The 8,877-nt window shown below is 42.3% G+C and overlaps 1 pseudogene across 1 annotated transcript; it reads right to left on the reverse strand.

Annotated features, from left to right (window-relative positions):
• Positions 1–3,738: 3,738 nt before the first annotated feature.
• On the reverse strand, positions 3,739–4,654 carry LOC308355026 (small ribosomal subunit protein RACK1-like; annotated as a pseudogene). The gene has a single exon. The product of its transcript is annotated as a small ribosomal subunit protein RACK1-like (transcript).
• Between the last annotated feature and the right edge of the window lie 4,223 nt (positions 4,655–8,877).

Raw genomic sequence — 8,877 nt, forward strand, 5'->3', positions numbered from 1 at the left:
CTACACTGTTGGTGGGAATGCAGGCTGGTGCAACCACTCGGGAAAACAGCATGGAGGTTCCTCAAAAAGTTGAAAATAGAGCTACCTTATGACCCAGCAATTGCACTACTGGGTATTTACCCTAAAGATACAAACGTAGTGATCCAAAGGGGCACGTGCACCCGAATGTTTATAGCAGCAATGTCCACAATAGCCAAACTATGGAAAGAACCTAGATGTCCATCAACAGATGAATGGATAAAGAAGTGGTGTGTGTGTGTGTGTGTATATATATATATATATGTGTGTGTGTGTGTGTGTGTATGTATATATATGTATATGTGTGTATATATGTATATACATATATGTGTATATGTATATATGTGTGTGTATATATGTATATGTGTATATATATTCCATTGTGTACACACACACACACACACACACACACACACACACACACAAAATGGAATACTATGCAGCCATCAAAAGAAATGAAATCTTGCCATTTGCAGTGATGTGGATGGAACTAGAGGGTATTATGCTTAGCGAAATAAGTCAATCGGAGAAAGACAACTGTATCATATGATCTCCCTGATATGAGGAAATGGAGATGCAATGGTAGGAGGTTGGGTGGTTGGGAAAGAATAAATGAAACAAGATAGGATCGGGAGGGAGACAAACCATAAGAGACTCTTAATGTCACAAAACAAACTGAGGGGGGCCGGGGAGAGAGGGGTAGGGAGATGGGGGTGGAGTTATGGACATTGGGGAGGGTATGTGCTATGGTGAGTGCTGTGAAGTGTGTAAACCTGGCGATTCACAGACATGTTCCCCTGGGGCTAATAATACATTATATGTTTATAAAAAAATTTAAAAATTAAAAAAAAAAAAATAAAGAGTCCCAGAATCAAAAAAAAAAAAAAAAGAAAGAAAGAAAAGAAAAACCCAGACTCTGGAAGATTTTACAGAACAAACTTCCCAGTTTCTTTAATACATGAAAAAAAAATGCAAGATGCCCATGAAGGATTATCTCCTAATACTCAGTAGCACTGGGGTTTAAAGTTCAGACTTTAAGCATCAGTGTGTCTTGGAGACAAGTACTGCCTCTGCCATTTATTAGCCATTTGCATGGAGAAATTAATTTAACCTCTTCAAGCTCAGGCTTCTTTACCTATAAAATACGTAAATACTAATAGCAACTATGTCCATTGAGATCATGGACACAAAATACTTAGCTCATTGCCTAACTTATGGCACATGCAAAGTAAGTTATTTTTATAGTCTTCATCAGTAAAGAATGTGTGCTGAATGAATGATTAAATGAATGACTAGAATTAATCGGCTAAAAATACTGACTATGAGCTATTCTTAGCTGATAATGTTGGCTATGTCATTTACTCAATATTTATAGGGCACTGGAGCTGGTACAAAATGAGTAAGACGTGACCTTTTAAAAAAGAAATCCTCCATGTCTTAACCTCAAGGAATACTAACTAATGAGGTTGTCCAGGCCCCTCTAACAGCCTGCTGGGAAGAACTTTTAGAATAGAGGACCATTGTTCATTGTCCTTTCCTACAGAACCTGACTGAGGGTGGTAATGCTCATCGTCATGCGTGGACTCTGCATTACTGAAACGCTTCAGAACTACTCACGCTCTTAACAGACCTGGGCTGCCTTCGTCTGGCTCCTTCCCGCTCTTGTGACTCCCACCTGTTTGTTCCTCCTTTCCATCCGCAATGTTTCCATCTGCTGCATACAGCCCCTGAGGATCAAAAGATGAACTTATTCATTGGGATAACTCAGACCGGGAAAAAACAAGCAAACAGAATGTTGCTAGAATGTTAAGAGAACAAGTACTTCCTCATTAGAGAAGAGACTCCTGACCTGATTAAAAGCTGAGATCCGAATGACTAACGCGGGACAGAGTTTCCACCTTATAAACACTCAACTTACAAATGACCCAGACACACATTCCTGCCCTGCCCCGGCCCCAACCCAGGAAGCTGCCGTTGTCATGGGCACCACTAGGTGCAGGAAGCGGGCGGAAATGAAGATTTTATACAATCAGGAGTTTCAAAATAAAAGGGAAAATTGAGACAAGAATAGCTTTTTTTCCCAACCATATCTCAAGTTTATTCACTTAACTCTGTTTTACTGCCTGAAATTCTGTATTATAGAGAGCCATGGTTAGTAAGCAGGGCTTTTCAAAAAAACCAACTACTCCTCATGGGAGTTTTTGTAATCTTCTATTACTTTCAGGCTAATTTTTCACTAATGATATGAGAAATTCTTAATGTCAGTGGGTTTATTTTTTAATGTCAATATTTTTAATCAGATAGAAAGATTGCCCTGATTTCCTACCAACCACCATAGGTAGTCAGCACCATAGGCAGTGTCCAGAGCAAGGGACATTCCCTTGTGAGTCTAATTCACAGCCACCATGTGTAGGAAACCCAATCACCATTTTTACGTGTAATGCAACAGGAAAGGAGCCCCCTGGAGTTCTTACTTAGGGATCGCTAAGATGGATGACACAGACTTGAGACAGTTCGCAGCAAAGTCTACCCCCTGGAGGAAGGCCAACCCAAGAAAGAGAAGCCAACAGACAAAGAGAAGTTGACTGAACAATGTATAAGGAAACAGACACCGAGAAAGAGAAGGGGGGGGAAATCCTGCTGAAGTCATTTGAACTCCTAGAAATTATGGACTTCTAGTTACACAACCCAATACAGTCTTGATGTACTTAAGATACTCTGAATTGTGTTTTTTGTCCCTTCTAAACAAAAACCCTCCAAGAGCTTCATTCTTGGACCCACTGGTTCACTTCCTGGTTTGTCTCTCCCTGACCACTCAGCAGGCATCCGCCTGGTTTCCCAGAGTAGTGACCTCTCTCCTCAGGTCCTTGTCTTCCAAAGGCAGCTCCAGGAGTAAGACTGGCCGGTTCCCCAGGTCAGCTTCTCTCCCTGGAGCTGGTCTCTGAAGGGGAAATGCTATGCTTCAAAGTGCAGCATCCCTTCCTAATTATGTGATCTGGACCCTTATTTTCTTCCTGTGTTGTTGGATACACCTTGAACAGTACTACATAGGATTCCAGATATTTCTCAGCAGTTTTTGAAAACAGTGGACATACACCATGAAGGTCCCCAGAGCTGGGTTGCAAATACTTGCATTGCTAGAGTGAAGTTGAACAGTGGAATACTATGGGTAACCCATGGGCATTTGTTTATTTCATTTCAGGTTTGAGCTAAGGTTTTTGCCAATTTTATTTCAATGTAGTTTGTGTAGTCATTTCCCAGAAATTATATGACCTTCTAGGATCTTTTTAGATTTTTTTTTACATTTTATTACAAGGGGGGGGGCACTTAAAAAAAAAAGGAGAGAGAGAGAGAGAGAGAAACCACATTGAATTCTACCTTTCTTTTTTTAAAATATTTTTTTATTTATTCATTTATTCAGAGAGCATACCTGACCATGAGCACAGGCACAAGCAGGGGACAGGGGGTGGGGACAGAGGGAGAGGGAGATGCAAACTGTCGACTGAACAAGGAGCCCAATGAAAGACTTGATCCCAAGACCCAGGGATCATGACCCGAGCTGAAGGCAGATGCTTAACCAACTGAACCCCCCAGGCGCCCCTAATTCTACCTTTCTAAAATAAGTATTTCCTTCCAGTTTGCAACTAATGTATGTATTTTTTTTTTATTTTAAAGTCAGAAAACCTTTTTTTTTTTTCCCTAAAGCTCTGCCATAGATTTTTAGCGGGTACTGATGCTCACTGGCTCTATGAGGTCCCTATAGCCGGCGAACAGAGTCTGGCCATCAGCAGACCAGGCCAGAGAGGTACACTGGGGTGTTTCTGCCTTGCTGCTGGTACTGATAACTTCCTGCTTCAGTTCATCTACAATGATCTTGCCTTCTGAGTCCCAGATCTTGATGCTGGGGCCCGTGGCCGCATAGAGCCCATGTCTGTTATGACTGAAGCCCAGGACACTGATGACATCCCCACCATCGGGAGTATAAAGATGCTTGCCTTTGCTGAGGTCCCACAGCATGGTCTGGCCCCCTGTACCTCCAGAAGCAGAGGGATCCCTCCGGAGACACAGTAACAGTGTCTAGGTACCCTGTGCGGCCAAAGTGATTAGTCTTCAGCTTGTAGTTTGCCTCGTTCCATACATTGACCAACTTGTCCCAGCCATAGCAGGCAGTGATAGGGTCGCTGCTACTGGATGAGAAGCAGACACAAGTCACCCACTCCGAATGGCTCTCATCCTGGACAGTACATTTGCATACACCCAGAGTATTCTACCACTCGATGGTTTTGTCTATGGAGCCAGAGACAATTTGCGGGGTTATCAGAGGTTAAGGCCCCACTAAGCACATCCTTGGTCTGGCCTACAAATCTGTGTGTGGTGGTACCCACTGTAGATCCCAAAGTCGAAGGGTTCCACCACAAGAGTCTGAGAGGGCAAACTGGCCATCCGAGGAGATGACCCTGGGAAGCCTGCCGTGGATGCCCTAGTTAGTCTCCTCTCTGGTCAGCTTCTTCGTGATGATGGTCTTCTCTCGAGAGGCAGATGTTATCATGTCCAGGAACTGGGGAGGGACAAGAATCCGCATCAACCAGCCATTGTGGCCCTTGAGGGTACCACAAAGTGTCATCTGCTCAGTCATGGCAGTGGCGACATCAGGTGTCCCCGTGGCCACAAGAATGGAGCTGGATGGCTCAGAGAAACTAGCACCGAAGCCACTCCAGCCACAGCCCTAGTGAGGAATAAAGAGCTGCATCTGATGTATCTCTATTTTTTCCACATGTGGAATCCCAGTTATTTGTCTGCTTCATCACTTATATTAAAAAATAAAAGCTTTTCTCCATGCCTGGTCTTCATAAATGTAATTTAATAGCTATATAAGTAATACAATGGAACTGTAAACAGAAATATAATTTTAATTCTATCTATTCCTTCCAATAGATAGATAATTTACATGATATTCATAATTCATATTATCGAGTCGCTAGACATTTTAATTTTTCCCAATGGGAAGTGGGATTATTGGGTCAAAAATCTATGAACAGCTCTTGCTGTGTATTATATAAAATCCATTCTCAAAAGAATTACTCCAAGTCACTCTACCAGCCAAGTGTGGGTGCATGTGTATGGACATTTCACTTAACATGCAAGAGATCCTGTCTTTGGTACTATCGTCTTATTTCTCTTGTTCTTATATAATAGGTATTACATGTTACCTTAGTGGATATCATATAAGTTAAAATCTGAATTTCAGAAGGAATAAGTAAGACTTAAGGAAGGAGAGAAAATGAAAGCTCCCAAGTGTGTAATTTTTCTGTTTCTAAATCTTTTGAAAGTTAGCACTATTAATGTAAACTATTTATAGTTTATAGTTCTTTCCCATTTTAGACACTGTAACTTACAGAGAAGAATGTAATCTTGCATGAACATGCTATCCTACCAGTAAAGGCTGGCATTAAAGGCATTAAGACAAAGATGCGAATCTGTCATCTTATACTCCACCAAAAAACAGGTATACCTGGTGAAAGACAAAGCTGTAAGGAACAGAAGGTAAGAGTCAGAGGAGGCAAAACCTAGAGATTCCATTTGAGAGGTTTTACAGAGTCACAATGAAGAAGGGTCAATGTTTATGAACCAATACCGTTCAAAAATATCCCAGGAGCATCTACCTTCCCTGCTCCAAGGTGTGAATCTGTCCTTAAGACAAGTATCCAAACTGTGAATCTACAGGGTGCTTTACTTAGGAAGCAGTAACAGGCTGAGGTGGGCTATGTGACCCTTGAAGAGGACTCTGGAACAATCTCTAACACTGGAATTCTGCCAAGAATGAGGCGCAGCTCTGGGCTAGACTTAAGAACAATGAAGACTGAAATGACTGACACATTTAAACAGTTGTGGTCAGACTGCAAAGCTGAGCAGCCCTAAAATAGCTCGCATGCAAACTTGATAGACTATTTTCAACTCCTTGCTTGTTTATCAGAGTATGTAGTTTTCATAAAAGCATACAGCATGTTCTATGATGATTATATTCCAAATGCCATACTCTAAACTCTTGGATTTCTACAATTCACCCATAGGATTTTGTTGTTAAGTATATAGAACAGCAAAAAAAAAAAAAAAAAAAAATTAGAAAAAGACTATTTCTAACCGAAAATTATTCTATAATTATTCTACAAGAGTACTGAAGGTAATATATGTGAAATACTTAGTACATTCAACCCTTCATTCATTCAACAAATTTTTACTGAATACCTATTAGGCATTAGAAATTCAGTGATGCATAAACGTCCTTACCCTCTGGGAACAAACATTTTCAGAGGTGAACAAGAGAGGGCAGACAAATAAGTAGTAAATAATTAAATAAATATAATTTATATAACGAAAATTATGGTGAGTTTTCAGAGATCGCATAAAGAAATGACATGCCAGATGACAAAGCTGAGGAGGTGGGAAGATCCTAAACGAGATGGCGCTTTGCACTTTACAGAGCCTATCATTTCCAAGAGCTACGCAGCCCTTCCTTCTTCCTCTGGCCTGCACCAGTCTACAGCCCTGCAATGCCCCCACCCAGCGTGCATACACAGTACGCCGTCACGCATAAACACTCCCCTTTTCTGATGACCCCACGACATAGCTCAGTATTATGAGACTAGAAAACTCCACTTTGTGTTTTCTCTTTTAAGATTTTATTTATTTATTTGAGACAGAGAGTGAGCGAGAGTTCACAAGCAGAGAGGAAGGGTAGAGGGAGAAGCCAACTCCCCGCGGAGCAGGAAGCCTGATGTGCGACTTGATCCACGACCCCCAGGGATCATGACTTGAGCTGAAAGCAGATGCTTCACCAACTGAGCCACCCAAATGGCCCTAGAAAACTCTACTTTAAAGAAACTGCAGGCAATAGGCCTCCTAGCTGCCCCAAATAATACTTAGTTATTGAAAGTGCAGTTTAGGGACACCTGGGTGGCTCAGTTGGTTAAGCGGCTGCCTTCGGCTCGGGTCGTGATCCCGGCATCCTGGGATCAAGTCCCACATCCGGCTCCTTGCTCCGCAGGGAGCCTGCTTCTCCCTCTGCCACTCTGTCTGCCTGTGCTCACTCTCTCTCTCTCTCTGACAAATAAATAAATAAAATCTTTAAAAAAAAAAAAAAGAAAGAAAGAAAGAAGGTGCAGCTTGATATTTTTTTCCACTCATTTTAATCTCTCGTAGCACATTAACCAAAAAAAAAAAAAACCAAAAAAAAAACCCAAAAAACAACAACAACAAAAACCCCACTGAACAAAGAGCATTTGAAAGAAAGAGTAGCTGACTTTAAACACACAGAGAGAAAAAACTTGGAGGTAGAGGAGGAGCGTCGGCGCTCACCACGCACTCGTGTAGAACACGCCATTCACGCTCTCCGCTGAAAGTCTCTACCCGTTCACTGCCAGCTCGGAGGGCGTGGAATCCACTCTCCCGTGGTTAGAAGTAATCCAACTCTACTTCTCAGGGCAGTCCTCACCAACTCGAAAGAAAGTAGATAAACCTCGTCTGGGAACTTGCACCCGGAGGCTGCTTCCGGGAAGTCTCTGGGAGAAGGAAGGTTCAGGAAGCGCAGCATTGGGGATCACACCAACTGCACACCTGGGCTGGGAGGGTGAGGAGGAGGGGCAGCTTCCGGCTTTGACTCCCACACACTCCCACCTGTGGTGCTTGAATACTTGGATGAGCGAGGTGGCCTTGCTGTCTCGCATTGAAGACCAAGAGTCACGCTGTAGTTCTGTAACTCTGCCCCAAGGAACAGGTCTTCATTCTTTATTTTGGCAAAACTTCAGATAAAATGAAGTCACAGAAAAGAGCTCAAAGATGCCATAGATTCTCGTTGGCTCTTTCTGGCCACAGCTTAAAGAGATACCCATGAGGCCTCCTTAATTGGACTCACTTGGGATGATTGAACCTTAAAGAGGAAGCAAATGAGTAACAGGTTTAGTTTTTGTTTTTAAATAATATGCAGTTACCAAGAAAAAACTGCAATTCAATTTAATCCCATTAATTACCTGGAGGGCTTGTTAAAAGCAAGATTTATCCAGAACCCTCGGGTTCTTATATGGTCTGATAAATCCACTGATAGAAAGATACAAGAACCATGTCTTCACTCAAAGAAACAAATGCCAAAGTGTGATATTTGGGGCTTTGACACTTAGTGGGAGAGGTCCTGGGACAGTCCCCGACCTCACCCCTAGACAGGCTTTTCATTCAATCCATGTGAGACAAGCATTGCTGGTGGAGAGTGCTGATGATGCAGCTGCCACTGATGTAAACATATCTTGGTCATTTGTAGGCTATGTATACAACTCGGGTTGGTTTACAGACAACAAAAAGACCAAAAATTAATTTATAGCTGTCAGATAAAAATGTAATTAAGAAGATTTTTTAAATCTGTCATTCCCAAGCACAGCAGCCACCCCAGCGGTGTCTGGCTTACAGTTGCCAAAGGATCTGCTGCTTGTGTCTTGGGCCGTGTGGGTGGGTGTTAAGGATCCCATATGGTACGATGCTCATTTCTGCATTCGAAGCAGACAGCAGGTGGACTGCCTTCCGACCGTCTTAACAGGCAAAACCACTACAAATTCCAAAATTTGGTGGGCAGTGTAAAGGCTTGAGTGGAAGGGCACTGAAGGAGAAATTAGCACTTCCTATATGATGATGATGTGATGATGATAACACTCTAATGGTAGAGTATTTGAGATTATTAAATAAATGTATTTCTAGTCACAGTTGACTCTAGCTCCCGATTGACTTATCACTGTCATACCAAGAGCCATGTAGTGTAAAGATTACCTTTCTGGGGTGCATGGGTGGCTCAGTGGGTTAAGCCTCTGCCTTCAG

Source organism: Martes martes (assembly GCF_963455335.1).
Source record: "Martes martes genome assembly, chromosome: 14".
In the NCBI taxonomy this organism is placed as follows: Eukaryota; Metazoa; Chordata; class Mammalia; order Carnivora; family Mustelidae; genus Martes; species Martes martes.